This window comes from Amblyomma maculatum, chromosome 10, assembly GCF_055883805.1.
Source record: "Amblyomma maculatum isolate TAMU_Amacu chromosome 10, ASM5588380v1, whole genome shotgun sequence".
Lineage (NCBI taxonomy): Eukaryota > Metazoa > Arthropoda > Arachnida > Ixodida > Ixodidae > Amblyomma > Amblyomma maculatum.
Window position 1 is genome coordinate 102982047 of NC_139353.1, and position 21486 is coordinate 103003532.

Consider the following 21486-nt stretch of genomic DNA (forward strand, 5'->3'; position numbering starts at 1 on the left):
GCAGTTAGCGGGGCAGTGGCAGGGTTGGTCAGGGCAGGGCGGGCTCTCGGGAAGTGGATGGGGCCAGGGAGCTGGAGGGCACACTCATAGGCGTAGTGAGGGGGCTGACCCTGCAATTGCATTCACAGGTGGCATGCCTGGTTCGCCAGGGGAGGTTTCAGCATAACGCCTTTTTCTTCCACCCCCCCCTGTCACAGGAACCAGGCAGCCACCTGCGAATAAATGCGTGTGACAAATCGTCCACCCCAACTTTTTCGCAAATGGCACCTAAACAAAAACAATGAGAAAACAAAATTTACAACACTATTACGAGGCATATAAAATCGCGCGCATTATTTTAGGAAGATGTAGAAAATTCCAGGATTCATGTACCGAAATTTATGGTCAATGAGAAACACTATACTGATGAGTTCCAGACTAGTTTCAGCTGCCTTGGGTTTATTAGGATGAAAGACGCACATACATTGCATAGCATGTGCCCTGTTGCATTTTGATCGCCTCCACAGCAATACGGCTGAGACAGCCAGTGTTTCATCCCACACTAGGAATTAGTGCTTGATTATCGGCTGTCTCCGCATATGACTGGCGCGCTAGTTTTTTGCCGCTCCTACGCTTTCTGCGATGTGCAAACAGTTTATACTAATAATCGTTACCAAGAGAATGTTCGGCGACCATTTTCATTTTTTTTTAAATGGCTAGATATAATATACACAAGCGATCTAAGCCCACGACTGCTGCACTGGTCGCTGGTTAGCTGATATACGCTTTTGACTGGTTTTGTGGGTAGTTCACTTAAACGGGAGCTCACTTAAACGGGTAGCTCACAGGTGCATCATTTTTACACATATACTGCTTGCCCAAGCAAATTTGATCCAAAGGATAAAAAAAACATTTCGGAGCCAGGCAAAGGAAACCAGATATATATTGCTGGAAGCTACCTTGAGCGCCACAGAAAAGGTTTTGTTTGGAATCCTTATTGACATTATTTACCTAAATTACTGATTAATGACTTACACAATAAATGGTGTTGCTACTTTGAAGAGTACCGGCATAATCCACGTTTGATTATTTGTGATAAAGAACCCTCACGTCTGCATTTTGAACGCCAGATACAATAGGAAACAACGAAAATACAGAAATCTGGTTCCCGGACAATACAATTGAGGACTTGGCTTGGCTCGACAGCCCTGTGTAGCGTTAGACCTACAAGTTGCCTATGGTTTCTTCGTCCGCGCCAGCACATCGTCCAACAAGACTGTATTTGTATTTTACAGCTGAAAAATACTGTTAAACTCATTTATATCCTTACCGCTTTGTAGTCATTATCCGCATTGCAAAGTTCGGCGCGCTCATTGTAACTCGAGCCTTCATGTGCGCCAAAGGGCCGACGCGAAGCAACCATCGCCAGCATATCACCCTTACTCATGCATGGGGCTAGCAATCTTAGCGGCAGGTTGTTTTGTCCGCTCAAAATCATGTTGTGAGCAGCACAGTTGAGGTGCGCGAATGGGCTGGTAACGGTTTCGGTATCTACATAACCCGGAATTTATCTACAGCTGGAAAAAAAGGTACACATGAGGTTTCTAACCGCAAATATTGAAACAGGGGTTTCCGAACGTGCTCACCGACTCTGTAAGTCCTATTTATTGTCTAAAGTGAATATTTAGTACTTGAAGCGAATAACCTCACTTCCCCACGTACAAAATAAAAATTTTCTGCGCTGTCCTAAGTGGCTGCCAGCAATGCACCACCGGTTTCCATCGTCTGTTTCTAATGGTTTATTTATAACCCTTGGCTCAAGCTATGGGGCGCAGCAGGTGTAATGTAGCTTGAATAAAACCTGCAAGAGATCATATATATGGGTAGATTTGTAAGGTTTACAGATTTCACTTACAAATTCTACAGGAATCGCGTCACTGCGGCCTTTCTTTAAAATTGACACGTAATATCACTATATTCGTGGCTAAAATAAAGTAATCAACGCATTAATTCAGCTTAGCAAATGCAGCTGTAACAGAAAGTGAGGGCTGGCTACACCTAAGGTGTGCCTAGCTTTGTAATTTTCTTAGATGGCACAACCGTTCGAAATATGTAATATTAAAAAAAGCCCTTGATATTGGCTTTCTCACAGCGTATTATGGGTGCCTTAGATAAGAAAAATAATCGAGGTCCCATGGCCATCTTTCGTTTCCAATGAAATTCTTATAAGTGGTGGGCAAGTATCTAGGCACAAAAGAATTAACCTTAGTTTTTCAAGATACGCGTAGTTTCCTCGAAAAAAAAAACAATTGTATGGTATATCTCTAGAGGTAGAAAACGCTGTTTTTGCCATTTCAAAATGTTGCAAGTTTGGATGCCATGATTTTGTCATCTGCTCTTTTATTACTCACTAAATATATGCAGGTTTTGTATTTACAAACACTATTAGAAACCTATTTTGTTTTTGCAGTTGTGTTATTAAAAAATCGCAAAATTTTCTTCAGGAGCGGTACGCTGCAAATATATTCATTTTTAACCTTATGTACTGGCATATGATGCATTAGGTTGGTTGCACTAAATATGTTTTCACTTCCTGACGCATGTTCTTAATTCCAGGCAGTATCTGGAGCCCCAGACCACTAGGTGTGTTCTCCACAACGCATCAAAATTGCTCAGAATTCGAAAACAGCAGTAAAGGGCAAATTTGCTGCAATTAAAAAAAGATCATCTTCGATTTTCATTCAAATCCCTCTCAAAAATCTTCAGTACCTCAAAAATATCACGGACTAAAAAGTGTTGCGTTATACTGTTTAAAAATATAACAATAAATATTAAACCGAGTGCTTGTGCTGATAATGGCCAAACTCAGCCTGCATTCTTGCAAGATCCAATAATATCTTGGCACAGAAACTATTTTTCTACATTATCTAGGTTCCATTCTTTATTTCTGAAAAAATTTGAAGCTCTAGATTTGTGTGTGTATCTGCATATTATTTTGAAATTGGACAAAAGTAAGAAAATGGTAAAATAAGGAAAACTGATTAGAATTGAAGAAACGGCCGCAACATCAATTTTTATCAAAATCTGTGGAAACAATGCAAAGTACTTTGTTAATTTGAGTCAGTAAATATATTGAATTCAGCAAAATGTAATATTAGAAATATAAAAATGCTTGCTTTTGTTCTATAGATGTGCTTATATGGCTCCCCCTTATGGAATAGGCATCAAAACTTCAATTTAGTATTTGCTTAATTTAGTTACATTTTACCTTAGGTAAAATTTAAAACATTGTCAGCGCTTAACACCGTTTTTCTGCTTCTGGGACAAATACTTAACATAGCTTAAAATGGTATTAATTCACTATTTCTGTCAATGTCATGGCAGAACGCAAGTGAAGGCTGAACTTTTTCTCTGTCCTGCATTCTTTTTTATTGCTAGGTGCAATAGTATTCAATCTAGGTTATTAATATATTATTCCATTTGTCAGCTTTGACCACCACTAACAATACTATATTTTTGAAGATGATTTTTCAATGTGTAATTTTTATAATTACAATCTTAAGCAAATCGCTTTCCAGCATAATACTTTTGGTGGCGTTACAGAGAACACACATAGCAGCTTAGAGCTCCAAATTCTGCCTTAAATTAACAATATGACCTGTGTAATAAACACAGAATATTTTAGTTCAAACAACGCAATGCGTCACGCCAGTATGTAAGGTTGAACATTAACATTTTTGTAGAGCGTTGTTCTTGAAGCAAAGTTTGCGATTTTTTACTAAATCAACTGCATCAATGAAACACACTTTTAATACTTATTATACAAGTAAACGTTACCCAAATGCGGTGAGTAAAAAACAGTGGATGACAAAATTTTACGCAAACAGCCGGCCTCCAAACGTGCAACTTTTTGAAACGACAAAAACGGCGTTTTCCAGCTTTAGTGATAGGAGATTTTTTTTTTTTTTCGAGAATACTACGCCGCATCTGGCAAACCTAAGGGTCATTCCTTTGTGTCGAGACATTAGCCCACGACATATGAAAATTTAATTTAAAAAATGGTCATGGCACCACGATTACTGTTCCTGTCCGAAGACATCCATATTTGTTTTCATTTCGTCTCTTCAACAGGCTGGTTTAGCCAATGCGGTGAATAAAAATATCATCGCATATATTAAAGATTTTCGCGCTATATGTTATACCTAAAGCTACTATATTGTCACAACTGTCATACATTATTTGTAGCTGAAACATCACAAAAGGGATTCGATTGCAAATTGTTCGCTAGTTAAATAGACGTACGAGATGACACACGTATACTTTGTAGAATACAATTTAGGAAAGAGCAGATACAAACTACAGGCGAATAATGCTATGATATGGAGCATATGTATTGCTCCGGTTAACAGTAAAAAAATCAACTTTTAACATATTAATATATTCGACAAACTATTGCATGCTCACATAGGAACACAATTAATGAGCTCATCCACGCATCTAATGTCTATGGGCATTAGACGTGTGGATGACTTCGTTTTATTCCATTTCGTGCGTCACTCAAAATAATTGAACGAGAAAAAAGTTTACGTCTACACAATTTTTAGTGAGTATACCACAAATTATACTAAGGTGCTTCATATATGTCACATCACCTAGCAAGTGAAATGGGATAACAGAAGTAATCAGACTCTAACCCTGATCAGCATTTCGCTTTTGCGCCATCTTTGTAAGTTTTTAGGCAGGCTTTTCCACTGATTATCATCTTCTTTATACCCCTGCCACCCACAGGACACAAATCTTCTGGGGGTACCGAACTGTTGGTTTTCGCACCAGTGATACAACTTAATCGATCCATTTATACGTAGAAAACACTCTCTATGCGCACCTAAAAAAAAAAATGAAAGCATGTATGTGTAGGCGAAATCATTCACCGGCGATTTAATAATATGATATGAACAATAAAATCAAAGGATCACACTCGAAGTAACAAAAAAGTGGTGGAGAGATAGGAATGAATTGAAACAATGAAAGGCGGTTGCTTTCCGCAAAAAGCCAATAGCAAGAGGTCCACCGTCTATAAGAATAGGCAATAAAAATAAGGCATATTTAAAGGATGCAGCAGTTACAGTGATGCAGTGCTACCTTTTTTTAGGCAGGCTTTTCCGCTGATTTTCTTCTTCTTTATTGCCCTTCCAACCACAGGACACATATCTTCGGGGGGTTCTCGGTTTTCGCACCAGTGATACAACTCAATCGATCCATTTCTACGTAGAAAACGCTCCCGATGCGCATCTAAAAAAATGAAAGCATGTATGTGCAGGCTAAATCATTCAGACATGATAAAACAATATGATTTGAACAATGAAATCAAATGATCACACCCAGAGCAACAAGAAAGTGGTGGAGAGATAGAAATTGAAGCAATGAAAGACGGTTGCTTACTGAACAAAGCCTATAGTAAGAGGTCCTGCGTCTATAAGAATAGGCAATAAATTAAGGCACGTTTATAGGTGCATGCAGCAGTTAAAGTGATGCAGTGTTACCTTTCTGTTTCACTGCAGTGATTGGTATAAATATTACAGCAATTGCTAGGCATCTCAGGTAACCCCATTGAAAACTTCATCCAAAGTACCGAGGAGCAGTGGCGTGTTATTTGCAGCTGTTAACGGAAAGACAGGCTATCCTATGAGTGCATGCGCATTTCCTCCTTTTTGTATACTTGAATAAAAGCGACTGAACAGTGAGTGTTGTAAGAGGTGCAGCGTCCCTAGGAATGGGGAACAAAATTAAGTTTTAGTAAACAGAGGTACAAAAAGAAGCAAATATGCCTGCAATAATAGCATGATGGCCTACCTTTTGATCAACAGCTGTAAACAACCTGTCACTGCCAGTCGGTTCTTTAGATAGGCTTATCAATGCCAGAGCTTAAAGCTAAGAGCAATATGAGTAATGTTTATTGCGGTCACGGCCGTAAACAATTCTAGCGGAACACTCCAATACTGTAACTATTCAACCGTCCATTTATACATATCGTTCATTAAAGAACCATGCACATCATATTAAGTTGCTCTTTTCTACTCCCAAATGATTTCCTATAGAATTAGAATACGTGGATCGCTGCTTCGGTTTCAACATTCTTGCACGATGGCTATGGCGTGCACTTCATGCATACGGTACGGCACGTGAGTTACAAAGAGCTGTAATTGCCGAACAGGCGGACCTGACGTCCTGTCCCATTTCGCCTGAAAGTGCGCGCCGTCATCGAGCGCTTCGCGAGCAATATTTCGGACGATATGGTTGCCTCATACCGGCCGTCAATGTTTTGTACATTGTGTCCCGCGTGCACGTTGTTTACTTTGCAGTGACAGGGACGCAGTGCACACACGGCTGATGTGCCTTTTTGCTTGTATTGTTATTTTCCCCCGCCCTCGAAGCGCGTCTGCGAAATCGCTCTCCTATTGTCGCCGCTTTCTGATAACGCCCTCACCTGAAGGCACGTGCTCAGAAGGGGGGCGTCGATTAAGAAAATTTTGAAAAGGGGCTCACTTGCGCTGTTCACGGCTTTCAATTCCTCAATATGATATTAACCATTATAAAAGTGGAGGTTCATTATGACTTAATTATAGCCTAGTCATCAAGCGGCATCACGCACATGTCTGCCCCACTGTGAAATTCGCTTGCACAGACGGCACGAACAGTTTTCAAAACTTCGTCTGTACATCTGAAAACAAAAAACTGCCCTTAACTCTTAACAAAATCCAAAAACTGTGTGAACATGGCTTCCTGCGCGCAGAAGAGAGGCTGTCCAAAATATATGTACAAAGCCGGGCGCATAGTATCTGGTTACTAATTGATTGCGGCGCGCTGCACAGTCAAAAAACTGCGCAAATGGCTGCCTGCAGTGTTCTGTCACGTGTTGGTGGCATACACACCTGTTACGCACGGCTCCTCTATTTTCGGCGCAAATGCTATTCATATCGCAGCCAGCAAATAAGTCCACGCACTTATTGCTTGCATGTAACCCGGACGAAAATTCGCTTAGTTCTTGAAGTCATGCTTCGCGCAGTTGTTTCGAGGAGAATAAGGAAAGAGAACATTTGGGACTGGTAGGAGATTATATAGAACCAATTATGAAGCAATGGCATGCTGCAAAGATATATACTCACGGTCTAAGATGACGGCGTTCACTGAGTCTGATAATGCCGATGGTATCCCGCCGTTGCTGTAATCCGTACTCCGGCGACATTTCACAGCTCAGCTATTCACTGATATGTAGCAAGCACCAACCGCAGCACATGGACATGTATAGGCGCAAGAGAAAATTATGCACAGCACAATGAAAAAGAAAATTAATGAGGGAAGAAATTAAAGAAAGGTTTAAGAAGCTGTCCCAAGTCTTGTAGCGTCTCCAACAAGCTCTGAAATGAACGCTTCGGGAGGAGGCCGCAGAGCAGCGCAGCTGGGGATGCTGTCTGTTGTGTCTTGCACGTAGACGCGTAGGCGAGGGGGAACAACGACCCGCTCAACCAGCGCGTGATTCCCGCCGCGGTGTTGTGTTCGCAAGGGCTGCGCGTGGGAACGAAGGACCAACGACCCTCTCAACATTCCATTCCTCCTTTACCCAAGCCCTCTTCTGCTTGCACCGCCCAGCCGTGACTTCGGACCGTGCCGATGAGCGGCCGCCAGCGCGCACCGCTCGAGTCGAGTTCTAATAAATAGTTTTGTTTTGTGTGTTCGCAAAAGCATTGTTTTTTCAAGCCAACCACGGACAAACATTTTCTAAAAAAAATAGAAAGCCTCCCCATCTACCATCCACATTCTTGCGTAAATCCAGCTGGTGCATCGACAAATGCGCGCGTCCCCTCCCTTTCGCCACCTATGATCGAACAAAGAATGGTCGTTCGACCTTTTATATTTACTTCAAAATATTATATACTGTTGCGTGATGACTGATTAATAATGTCAAAGAGGTGGAGTTCCGAGCTTCTCTTCTATTCTGGCCAACTTTGGTTATAGATTATACAAATTATGCTCAAGTTAGCTAGCTGAAAATTATCCGACTAAATATATACATGTTTTTATTTGTATTCAGTTAATGTTCGCTTTTCGGGTATGAGTAGATGTTTTTATAAAAATTCTAAACATCGGCCCAGGAAACGAAAATTTTCCTAATTTGCAGGCCTTTATTTCAGAAAAGGTTCATGGTAGAGCAGCAATAATTCCACAATATGTTCTCAGCATAATTATCCGCAAACAGCTAAAGCTCATATTTTTATGACATTTGGATACAGAGATACGATCGCGCTAATTTACAGAAAACAGCGAACATTGAAAATGTTTAGGAAAACAAAAACAGTTTTCACATTGTTTAAACTTTTTCCACCTATTCTACACTACCTCAGCTTTCAAAACCATTAAAACACCTTGCATAATTTTGTTGCGCAAGTAATTATGGCCACATCGATAAAACCTTTGTCCAATTATAGCGCACCGCGCTGTTCTGAACATTCTACGGAATTTGTGAATTGTTCAAGGTTTTTAAATTTTGGCATGTAATTTTGTAACAGGGAGAAATATATTTACAAAAGAGGATTAAAGATATATACATTGAGGAACAGCCAAGGAGCCAGGCTACGAGGGCCGCCCATTCGACGCACTTTTTTTCTTAATCTTCCACAAACGAGCGCGCCACTTCGTCCTCATCATTCTCCAGCTGTAACAATATTTCTTCGCTCATGTTTTGTCTCGAATTCGCAAATCGACGGTGACAGACACAGCAATGAATGATTCAGAATCAATTTTGTGCGCGTCGAGGTCCTGAAGCGCTGTGGCATCAGGCAATACACAGACGTTTTTCGCAATCACCTTCACCTTAACGCGGATTGCACAAAAAGACGATAACGTTCAATGAGCAAGCAACGTATTCCAAATCATTTTAGTAGAATGAAAGAATTGGAAAGGGCATGGAAAACTGCCTCATTAAAACAGTGTTTGTAGCTGCATTCGTTTTTTCGAATGACTCGGCAGCGCACATTATTTTCATTCCTGTACAGTTTTTTTTTATTCCTTTGCCACCGCCTAGCGCGGTTGAAATGGTCAAACTCTAAACTAATAGGCGGAAAAAACTATTTTTTTTGTTTATTGGCGATATATATGTTGTACGCCATATAAATGTACCGGGGCCTTCATGCTCGCAGTCTGCACGAAAAACTGACATTTTTTTTACCACCATGTGAATGCCCAAAACTAAAATGGTAACCTCGCGAGTCTTCCGGCTTTTCATTTTCCAGTGATTGAGTCTAGAAAGTACACACATCGTATTCGGTTCTTTCTCCAGGTAAACAGACGATGCTGCGCGTAGTTCCTTATGGATAATACAAAAGCACTAGAACAAAAACATCGCTGAGAAAATGGTCATTTGTTCCTTCAACTTGAGGCAACGTTTTCCTTCTCGGCAATGAAAAAGCTACCTTCTAATCACTAATTTAATGTCCCATGAACATGCTATGGCGACACGATTTCGTTTTTATGCGCGTTCTCACTGACAACTGGATTTGTACTATAGGTTACGTATAGATGCAGGGATGTAATCGGCGTCCAATACAGGCATATTGGGTCGTGAGTGCAAGCCGGTCTGGGGTATACATATGTGCTCGCACGGTCGTGCTATCATTAGATATAATTGTGCGACAAACGTATGCGCCTGCGACGAAATCTGCATGCATGCCAATAGGCTAAAACCATAAACACATATAGCTGACCCCCAAAGGTGCGCCGCATATGACGAATCCAGACAGATGCAGCGGTACGTGCTTGAATGCGTTATAGTAATTGTCGTCCCGTACGTGGTACTTGGTGAGGTCCGAACGATCGGCTGAAATGTTGTCGGAATTAAATGCCGCGGTTTGGCGTCCAGCGCACGTGTATTCAACCATAAAAATGGAGAATTTGTTTTGATTGAATGGTCAACGGAAAATATTCACTTCGGCTGCCCATTAAAGCTGCGTTTTTAGGATGGCAATGACATTTGCGAGATCAGGGGAAAAAGTGGTCCATCGTGGGCAGTTTTCATACAGGGATAGCTAATACTGGAAAAACGCAAGACAAATTGCAATGGTCCATTACAGCCAGTTTAAAACAACGGAACGGTCAACGTCGGAAGAACACAGGACACCTTGGTCCATTGTAGCCAGTTTTAAAAACTGAACGGGCAACGCCGGAAGAACACTGGACAACATGGTCCATTGTAGCCAGTTTTAAAAAAGGAACGGCCAACGACGGCGGAACACAGGACAACTTGGTCCATTGTAGCCATCTTTAAAAAACTGAACATCCAATACTGGAAGAACAGAGGATAACATTGTCCATTGTAGCCATGTTTAAAAACCGGAACATCCAACGCCGGAAAAACACAGGACAACTTGGTCCATTGTAGCCAGTTTTAAAAAACGGAAAACCCAATGACGGAGGAAAGCAGGACAGCTTGGCCCATTATAGCCAGTTTTAAAACCCGTGCCACCATTATTGGAGGAACAACGGCAATCTCGGTCCAACATAGACATCCTGTATGTACGGCAGTGCCAATATCGGGAACTCACTGTACATCCTGGCCCAAGCTAGCCAGTGTTGGCTACTGGCAGCGCCAACACTGGGAGAGCACTGGCTAGACTGTGCCATTGTTGGACATTGTGTTGACTGGCATGTCCTATGTTGGGAGCATGCTGGTTAGGCTGGCCCAATGTAGGGCCACTGCTTGCCGTCGTACTTACAACATTGGCCCAATGCTTTGTGCTGCCTGGGTACATTCTAGAAGCCTCTTTCTCTTATATACCATACATCGGAGAGACAGTTAAAGCATTGAACGTAAGGCTATCTGTCAGACGCAGAAAAAAACGTCCTGAAAAGAGTTTCCCAACAGCGCAATCAGAATAGTCATTATTTGACTGAATAGATTATTTATTTTCAAGTCTGACTTTAAACCTTCCAGGCGCAGATAATGTTTGGAGGGGTGTTTAATTCATGCATTTAGAACATTGCAAACGACACCAATAAATATCTCAAAAGGCGTTAGAAATCCCTTAAGCGTATTCCCTTTGCTGGATAATTCGTGCGCAAACAAGTCCTTGCGGCTTTATTTGTAGACTTTATTCGCAGCACGTGTACATCTCCTCCTCGCCGCAAAACCATAGTTACATCTGTTTTTCAAAATATGATTTCTCCTCCGTTCTTGCATTGGTTAACACTTGCATCATTTTCTTCGGATAATGTCACACTGTAGAGATATGATTTACTTTCATTCGTAATAATCGTTTTCAATTGTCCTTCTGTCCTTATTGCGGAAAGTCCTTGTTAAATAGTTCCTTCGAGCTAAGCGCTCTTTTGCTTATCAGCTCCCCTTTGAATTCCTGAACCCCTTTCAAGGAATATGTGTCATCACCGAACCTGGTTTAGGTGCTGAGCCATCATCTACCTTTCATTGTACCGTTGCATGCGGCTGTCGTTTGTTTCGATAGGAATACTAAGCCAGGTCTAACAGCTCGTCGGTGTGTGCCGTGTCCGTGTCTTTGGTTGTTTGTATTCACATTACCCTTATGGCATGGGCAGGAGCTGCCAACTCGGGTCGCTCCTTTCATACGGAAGGGTTATATCAGAATCTGCCTACAAGACCCGTTTGCATTCTCATTACCCCTATGACAGCAGGCACATAGGGGAATAATGTAGCAGGCAATCAACTAGGGTTAATCAGAGCTAAACCACAACTAAGATTTCGTGGTTCTTTTTCAGAGCAAAGGGATCAGCAGGTTCAGGCTAATAGAAATTCACATCCAAGAAAAGACTCCTTCAATTGTTGTCTTGCTTTATTTGGTCTTGGGTTATGGGGCTAAACATCTCAAATCGGCTATGGCTATAACAAACGCCGTAGTAGAGGCCTCCAGAAATATCACCCCATGGGGTTCTTTAACGTGCACTGACATCGCGCAGCCCACGGGCGCCTTGCTTTTTCCCCGATCGAAAAGCGGCCGCTCAGACTGGGATTTGATTTCGCACCCTCGGGAACAATAGTCGAGCGCCGTAACTATTGCGCCACCCGGCGAGGTGTCCTGCTTCTTTAAGCCTCTCCCTCCCATTCGCGCTTTTCCTCGAAAGCAAAAGTGCAATAAAGCCCCACCAGTGATGACCGTTCTTTCTAGACGAGGACGCGTTCCTGCGTCGAAATATTACAGAGTGTTTAGTTTAACGTAACCCACGAACCGCTACCATGATCCACCACCGCGCATGCCACTGCGCATGCTCAGATCCCCTTGACGCCAATAGATGGCGCCACGGGACCAAATAGCCTGTGCGCCCCGCCCAAACGCGGCAGAAGGTCACATTGGTGGACCGCAGATCACGGTAAACTAAATCTCTCAAGCTAATTGCTCTTCTCGCGAACTGGGGTCTACCCGTCAGTGCTCTTTCAAACTGTATCGCTTTCGTTTCTTTATTTCTACCCATGGGTTTATAGGATTTTGAGCGTAATAAGGCATCATTAATCAAGCGACGAAAAAGCTCTATCGGTCGCCGTGCTCTTAGCCCACTGTCAGGCACCAATTGTATTTGTTCGAAATCATTACTGAGTGAAAATCCTGATTTTCCATATATAGCCTTGTTGTAGAATACCTTGAACAGGGCGATACGTCGGCAACAGTCAATGGAACGTTCTGCGATCAGTCGCGAGACTTGTGTCAGCACACGTACGAGCGTCGAAGCGAGCTTCGTTGTTTTCTTTCCTGACCGTCACGCGCGTTGAACATGCTTGTCGTGGTTCTCTTCAGCATCAGGCGCTGAACATATCAGAGCCCAATACCTCTTTTACAACTTCCCCTGGTTTACACCTCACTCGAGCTTCCCGTCACCACCTGGCAACTATCCCAACGATTAGACCACATACTGCATTTGCCAAACCCATAGCAGCTCATCGCACCTACCTTCCTTCACAGTTCACTCCAGCTTCAAGTCCGAGTTTACCCATATGGTGCCTACATGAACCGAAAGTTTACCTATCTATTCCGGGAGTAAAAAAGAAAACGGGTGTACCATTGCCTGCCTTGAAGCAAATGACGTTGGGTCACCTGTATTCTATGCACAATAATCGTGAACACGTCTACACCGATGGCTCAGTTGCTTCAACAAGCTCCGCGGGGTCCGTAGTGATACCGTCGAGGTCCATCGTGCTGAGGATCAAGACGACGTACCCAACCTCTTCAACTGGTGCGGAACTGGCTGCCTTACGTGCAGCTATTGAATACATCGGCCAGGAACTTCCAGGTGTCTGGTCCATTTTTACGGACTCGAAAGCAGCGCTTCAAGGCGTTCAAGCTACGCTACGTTGTGGATCACACGAACAACTAACTGCAGAGATCCGCGTGCTATACCACGACGCTACATCAAAAGGTCATAATTTTCCAGTGGCTACCTGGACATTGCAGTATTGAGGGAAACCACCAGGCAGACCAAGTTGCCCGTTCTGCACACAACGACGGAACTACAGTGAACATACCTATATCTAGAGTTGACGCAGCTTGTCGACTTCGTTCCTTAGCGGCAGAGCTAACGCTTTCAGCCTGGAACAAAGGAGAATTTTCCAATCGACGCCTCAGGGAACTAGACCCTGGGCTGCGCCTTCGTGTTCTCCCTAACAAAGGGCGGCGCGAAACAACACTGATGTGCCGTATGTGGCTCGGTGTTGCATTCACCAAAAAATACGCTTATGTGATGAGAATGGCGGATAGCCCTAACTGTGAAAGATGCGGCTGCGAAGAGACCACGCAGCATCTCCTTTGCGAGTGCCCTGCTTTTTCAAGCGAAAGATATGCGCTGCGTTCGGCTCTGGACCATCTTGACAGCCGTCCTTTCACAGAGGAGAAAATCCTCGGCCCATGGCCACAGAAGTCGTCTAACGGCAAAGCCTTCAAAGCACTTATGTGTTTTATGAGAGACACAAGCTTGATTGAGAAACTGTGACTGCGCTCCTCGCCGCCTTACCTTTCCTATCATTCTCTTCTATCTTTCTCCTTTAAACTCCTCATTCCCCTTCCCCAGTGCAGGGTAGCAAACCGGAAGCTTTTCTGGTTAACCTCTCTGCCTTCTTTCTCTTTCTCTCTCTCTCCCCGGGGCGAAAAGACGCCATCCTGGCGGCTCATGGCGATGTGACGATGGCCGGATCATAGTAAGGTTTCAGGCTGTTACTGTGTACTATTTCACGATTTCGGCGACGCCGGTCAGTGGATGGCGTAAGGGGTTCGATGAGGTAGTGGACAGGGGTTGTTTGCTTGACAATACGGTAGAGGCCTTGATACTTGCTCAGACGTTTGGATGAAAAGCCGGGACTGGAGGAAGGCACCCATAGCAAGACCAAAGAGTCTGTACGGTAAGTAGAACGAAGTGCAGATTGATCTCGGGTGGTTTTCTGCTAAGGACCGGGCAAGCTGGCGGCATTCTTCGGCATAAGTTGCAGCTTGTGAAACAGTCGTAAATTCGGAAGAATCCGGTCGGTAAGGGAGAATGGTGTCCATGGTACAAGAGGGCTCACGACCGTACAGGAGGAAGTTTGGCGAGAAACCGGTGGTTGCTTGTGTGGCAGAGTTATAAGAGAATGTGACGAATGAAAGAACGCGGTCCCAGTTGGAGTGGTCGGAAGCGACATACATAGCTAGCATGTCGCCCACGGTGCGGTTAAAACGCTCATCCATTCCATTTGTTTGCGGATGGTACGCAGAGGTTGCGCGGTGAACGATTTTGCATTCTCTAGGAACAGCTTCGACAACTTCAGAAAGGAAAGCGGGACCTCTTTCACTCAGCAATTCTTTGGGAGCCCCGTGGCGAAGAATTATGTGATGGAGGATGAAGGAGGCAATGTCCTGGGCTGTAGCAGATGTCAAAGGCGGCGTTTCGGCGTAGCGTGTGAGAAGACCAATTGCAACGATGATCCAGTGATTGCCTGTTGATGTGCTAGGAAGCGGGCCGTATAGGTCTATTCCAACACGTTCAAAGGGCTGAGCTGGGCAGGTCAGTGGCTGCAGAGGAGCTGCGGGTTGGCGAGGTGGGTGTTTTCGGCGCTGACCCTCTTGGCAGGACTGGACGAACCGATGAACATAACGGTACATCACACGCCAGTAGTACCGCTGTCGCAGGCGAGTGAAGGTTTTCAATAAACCGGCGTGGGCACACTGGGGATCGTGGTGGCAATGGGATAAAATCACGGAGCACAGATGGGTCGGAATTACAAGCAGCCACTTTCTACCATCCGGAAGGTAATTCCTACGGTAGAGGAGCTTGTCTCTGATGGCGAAATGGTGAGACTGGCGACGGAGAGCGCGGCAAGGAGGTCGTGAAGCGCGGCCAGATAAAAAAACCCAGGAGTGAAGCGATCCATGCGTCTTTGCATTGCTCGGAAGTCATATCGGTGGGAATGCCGGTGGGATGTCGAACGGATATAGCAGGAGTGGCTTCAGACGGCAAGGGAGAGCATGAGAGAGCATCAGCATCGGCATGTTTACGGCCAGACCGATAGATGACGTTAATGTCGTATTCTTGGAGCCTCAGAGCCCAATGCGCCAGTCGACCAGAAGGATCTTTAAAGAAAACAGCCAGCAGAGGGAGTGATGATCGGTGACGACATCAAAAGAACGGCCATACAAGTAGGGGCGAAATTTTGCTATTTCCCAGAGAATAGCGAGATACTCATTCTCGGTGACGGAATAGTCGGCTTCAGCTTTTGTTAGGGTCCGACTTGCGTAAGCGACAACCTACTCATCAAAGCCAGACTTCCGCTGAGCGAGTACTGCGCCGAGGCCGACGCCGCTGGCATCAGTGTGGATTTCCGTGGGAGAAGAAGGGTCTAAATGACGCAGGATTGGCGGAGTCTTTAGAAGGTGGTGGAGTGTCGCGAAGGCATCATCACAGTGCGGAGACCAGGCTGAGAGATCGTGGCTGGACAGAAGCTTGGTGAGAGGGTTCATGATTGTGGCGAAATTGCGAACGAAGCGGCGGAAGTACGAGCAGAGGCCGACGAAGCTGCGGAGTTCTTTCACATTAGTTGGCTTGGGAAATTCTGCCACAGCGTGCAATTTTGCCGGATAGGGAAGAACACCATCCTTGGAGACATGTCCGAGTATGGTTAGTGGTCGTGCTCCGAAATGGCACTTTAAATTTAATTGGAGGCCAGCGTCGGTCAGTCAGCGCAGAACTGTGTCAAGGCGCTGGAGGTGAGATGGAAAATCTGAGGAAAAGATGACAATGTCGTCAAGGTAACAAAGGCAAGTGTGCCATTTCAGCCCTCTGAGTAGGTTGTCCATCATGCGTTCGAATGTGGCAGGGGCATTGCACAGTCCGAATGGCATGACATTAAACTCAGAGCCCATCTGGTGTGACGAAAGCAGTGTTTGCGCGATCGGCCTCTGCCATCGGCACGTGCCAGTAGCCGGAACGCAGGTCTATTGAAGAAGTCAGCTCCCTGCAGGCAGTGAAAATCGTCGTCGATACGAGGGAGAGGATAAACGTCCTTGCTCGTGATCTTGTTCAGTCGGCGGTAATCTATACAGAATCGGATGGAACCGTCTTTGTTCTTGACCAGGACGACCGGAGACGCCCAAGGGCTGTGCGACGGTTGGATCACGTTGCGCTGGAGCATGTCGGTCACTTATTCGTCAATAATGCAGTGCTCGGCGGCTGAAACACGGTACGGACGCTGGCGCAAAGTGGAATGGGTGCCGGGATCAATACATTTAGTAACAGCAGTTGTGCGCCCCAACGAATGTTGCTGGGAGTCGAACGAACCCTCGAAACGTTGTTGGATGGCGACAAGCTGGGCTCGTTGTAAGGGCGTCAGGCCAGCGTCGATGGACCGGTGGAAAACTTCGAGGGATGATGGAGTGGCGACAGGAATAGGCGTTATGGCGCTGATGTGAAGGCCGGCGGTGGTATCACCGAAGGTATAGGTGGGTGCGGAATCGAGCAAGGCAACACTACCCAGTGAGTGGCCACGAAGTAGTGGTAGGGTAGGGGCACGGGCTACAAACAAAAATAGCACTTGAGTTGCGAAAAATAGTCAGCACAGCATGGCGCAGCAACACGGATTTGTTTTCAGCGCATCGTAACGAAGGTGTGTAGATAACAGTGGCGTCGGAAAGAGCACCACAATAAAGAGGCACAAGCACTGAGAGAAAGGCGGAACGTCGGTGTCCTCTGCGACGTGCACGGTAGCGGCAGCAGCAGCGGGTGCGTCGAAAAAAGTGTCACTGAGGGGTGATAACTCAAGTTGAGCACCGGCGCAGTCTATTATGACGTTATGATTGGACAGGAAGTCCCAACCAAAGATGACGTCGTGTGATGAGCGGGCGAGGGCGAGGAATTCTATTGTCTATTGAACGTCATCGATGACAAGGCGGGCGGTGCAGGCGGCTAATGGTCGAATGTCTTGAGCGCTGGTGGTGCGAATAGAAACTGCAGAAAGCGCCGTCATCACCTTTTTGAGTTTGCGACAGAGGGCGTAATTAAGAACTGAAACTGCTGCGCCAGTGTCTACAAGTGCTTCGATAGGAACTCCCTCGATGAATATGGTAATAATGTTGGCTGGTATGTGAACAGGTTTTGAGTTGGTCCCTGATGGCGCAGTTCTTGCCTCCCGAACTGTGGCCGTTAGTTTTCCGTGTGAACGGGTGACTGGCGGCGGAGCATCGGAGAACGGGAACGACGGCCAGGAGAAGGCGAGCGGTTGGAGCGGTGATCGTAACTTGAAGAGGACTGCGGAGAAGGCTCAGGGAAAACAGGCGAAGGGGACGTGGGAAGATTGTACATCGGCTCATGTGTATAGTCGTAGGGACGAGGGCCACGATTGCGGCACAAACGAGCCACATGGCCGGCGACTCCACAGGCGGAACCAATAGGTTAGTTGTCTTGTGTGCGCCAGGGGTTGGAAGGGTGTGGCTGTGGTCGACGGCGGAGAACCGGACGATAAGGGGGGATTGAAGGTTGCTCAGTTTGCTGACGTCCCTGAGGCTCGTATAGGAGGGGAGGCCGGCTGTACACAGGGGCGACTGGCCGCACCAAAACATCAGTGTACGTGAAAGGAGCCGCCACCAACGGCTGCTGAGGAGGTGAAGGCAGAACCTCAGCGACCTGCTCTTGCATGACACGCTGAAGAGTGGGAGTGAGCGGCGGTGCCGGCGCAGGTGCTGGCGGGCAAGTGAAGGTGGACAAGGAAAGCTGGCGTGCGACTTCCTCACGAACCAACTGTTGAATGTGCTGAATTAGCGACTGCTGGTCCTGGGCACCGTCCCCGGTGAGAGCCAAGCTGGAAAGTGTGACCTGCTGAAGGCCAGCACGTCGTGTGAAAAGCCGCCTCTTGCGCTGCTCATCGAAGCTTTGGCAGAAGCTGATAACGTCGGACACAGTTTAGGGGTTTTTGGCGACGACAAACTGGAAGGCGTCATCGTCAATGCCTTGCATAATGTGTCCGATCTTCTCAGCGTCGCTCAAGGTAGGGTTTACGCGCTTCCAGAGGTCTACGACATCTATGAAACTGGTGAAGTTTTCGCCGGTTTGTTGTGCCCGACTTTGCAAGCGTTGCTCCACGTGAAGCTTACGTATAGCGGGACGGTCAAAAAATTCAGTCAGGCTGGCCTTGAGAGCCGTCCAGGTTGAAATGTCACTCTCATGGTTGCGAAACCATAGATTGGCAACGTCGCTCAAATAGAAAATGACGTTTGTAAGCTTCACGGTGTCGTCTCACTTGTTGTACGCACTTGCGCGTTCATACGACGCCAACCAGTCTTCTACATCCGTGTCATCGGTGCCGCTGAAAATGGCTGGGTCGCGCTGACGCGCTGCACCGGGACAGGAGTGTTGGCGATTGGCTGGCGGTCTCAGGCATCGCGGAAGTGGTAGGCAAAGCTCGGCTGCGAAGCTCCAGGTTGAGGGGATTGCTGGCCCCTCTACCACTTGTTGTAGAAGACCTTGAACAGCGCGATACGTCGTCAAAAGTCAATGGAACGTTCTGCGATCAGTCGTGGGACGTGTCAGCACACGTACGAGCGTCGATGCGAGCTTCGTTGTCGTTTTCTTTGCTGACCGTCACGTGCGTTGAACATGCTTGTCGGCTTTCTCTTCAGCGTCAGGCGCTGAATATATCAAAGCCCAATACCTGTTTTACAGCCTGCTTATTTCGACAATCAATGAATACCGCTTATATATATGACGAGTAAAAATCAGCTAGAATAGGTTCATGTCTGCTGAAACATCTCCATTTCTTGTTGGTTATGCTGGTTGACCTGGAAAACCACTTTTGGCATTCCCTTTCGGCGATCTTGTGTTCTGCCCTGGCGCGGCTGTATATTCCCCCCCCCCCCCCCCATGCTCTGATTCAAAAATAACCCAATCCTAGATTCATGGTATGAACGCCTAAGGCGCTGAATCACATCGATCTTCGTTAGAGTGGACGTCATGCGTCATGTGGAAGACAGATAATATATAAAACTAAAAAAATATAAACAACACATGTCCACAGAAATCACTCGAGTCAATGGCAGCTTATATTACCAGTCAATTAGGAACTCACAGGAAACATGAGATAGTGCGTGTGAAGCAGCTATTTCCTCCCTCCATGCATCGAAATTTCTGATACTCATAGTATATGACTAAAAGTCCCAGACGAACCAACACATACAGTTTGCTAGCTTACATGCTTCGCCACTAACAAATAAAACCAAGTGGTTTTTGAACGTTCTGTAAAATATTTTTTGAATCTTTAAGGTTAAGTACCTTCGCTATTAGGAAAGCATTGCTCATTAAAATATACACTTACTGAGCCAATTGGCTACAGAAGCTACTCAGTTTTTAGGAAAACGTTCTCAAAAGATGCACTGGTTCCCTTCAAACCCTTCTGACAGTCCGTGTCTAGATTTTAAATAGAAATTACCCCCTTATTCCTGCCCTATGGGTTTAAAGATGGAGAAGGCGGCCGCACCAGAGGCCCTATTATTTGATCTTGCCGACCACCACCCTATGACAGTGGTGACGCAGCGCTAAAGACATTTAGAACTCCTTGATGCTATTTCTGCGGAAGAAAGAAAGGAGATCAACCTTGCTTGCTGTTTTTTGAACCTCTATCACCAGTCGTCTACCACCCCACACATGTTGGCGTCAAAGAAAAATTAATCACGCTGACGCATTGTCTAAGTAGGTAAACTTAGATTTAGGAATATTTTAAAATCCATTAATTTACGTCAGCTTCCATACTAAATACCGAGTTCACTCACAAGGACAGACTACAAGCTCCTAGATTATGTTATACCAGCATATGTGAAGAATCTAACGCGAAAAATGGAACTGATTCCTGATAATAATTCAGCAATGATCTTTTTATTATCAAAATCATGTCATGTCATTGAGTTTTTAAACATTGGATAGAGCCCCACTTAAACGTATAACGTTGAATCTTAACTCCCATGTATAGGCACTAACATATTACAATGGATTGAATATTTCCTCAGCTGCCTTTATCAGCTTATTTTCGTACATTTCATTCGTGCTCTCTAGCTCAAATAGAATTTTGCGTGTCGAAGGGAACAGTGCTAGGGCATAATGTTTCATCAAAAATATCAACGACATTATTTATGCTTCCTCCGCGATGAGTTCTTTTTCGCGCGTTTGCTTTTTTTTTTGTAGAGATAAGGGACTGCTGTACACCGTTGCTTTACGATCGCACCCTAAATAAGGGCTTTTTGGTGTGAACATTGGCAAATAGAAATTAAGTTGCTTTGAGCGAGCACAAGATTTACCAATTTGGTTGAACCCAAAATCAAAGCTTATTCAATAAACCGGGTAAAATGTAAGTGGTAAGCATGCATATACACTCAGGTAATTACAAATGAAGCGGCCTAACATGACAACGTCACATACACACGGGCTTAAGCTATGTATTCCGGTCACTGCGCCTAATTCCAACACATATATAAGACCTCCGGAATTAGCAAACACTTTCTCGTCCGATTAATGTGGTTTAATACATCTGGTATCCCCCACGTAAGTTTGTATTCGATAAATTAGCATTCATTCAGAACAAGAGGATGCTCAAGCTTCACTTTAAGAGTAGAGGGAAAGAGCGAGAATTCATTGGCCGACTTCCTCGCTTCAACAATCTAACTCCCTTATACGGAGTGTTCTTCTCCCCCAGAATTCTCAGTATTTGTCTTAGGAAGTCGCACAAGTATACGAGCACCACCATCAGCAAACCACATATCCCCAATCGAAGCCCGAGCTGTATCACGTATCAAATGACGATGCCACCTTAGAACCATCGACAAAAACATGAGATAGTTCTTCTACAGTACACTCGCTTCCTTCACTAATCCCCAGTCACTATTTACTAATCAATCAACGACCCAGGCATGCTAAAAACCAGAGCGAAATAAATGACTATACAATCAATGAAACATGTGCACTCCTCATAAGGCGTCCCTCGTGTTA

At 45.2% G+C, this 21486-nt stretch overlaps 1 long non-coding RNA gene across 1 annotated transcript; it reads right to left on the minus strand.

The window, feature by feature from the left end:
- Positions 1 to 238: 238 nt before the first annotated feature.
- Positions 239 to 7359, minus strand: LOC146177154 (uncharacterized). The gene is made up of 3 exons (XR_014701265.1): positions 7146 to 7359; positions 5122 to 5271; positions 239 to 267 (listed from the first exon to the last, which is right to left on the minus strand). It is a non-coding gene; the product is annotated as an uncharacterized LOC146177154 (long non-coding RNA).
- Between the last annotated feature and the right edge of the window lie 14127 nt (positions 7360 to 21486).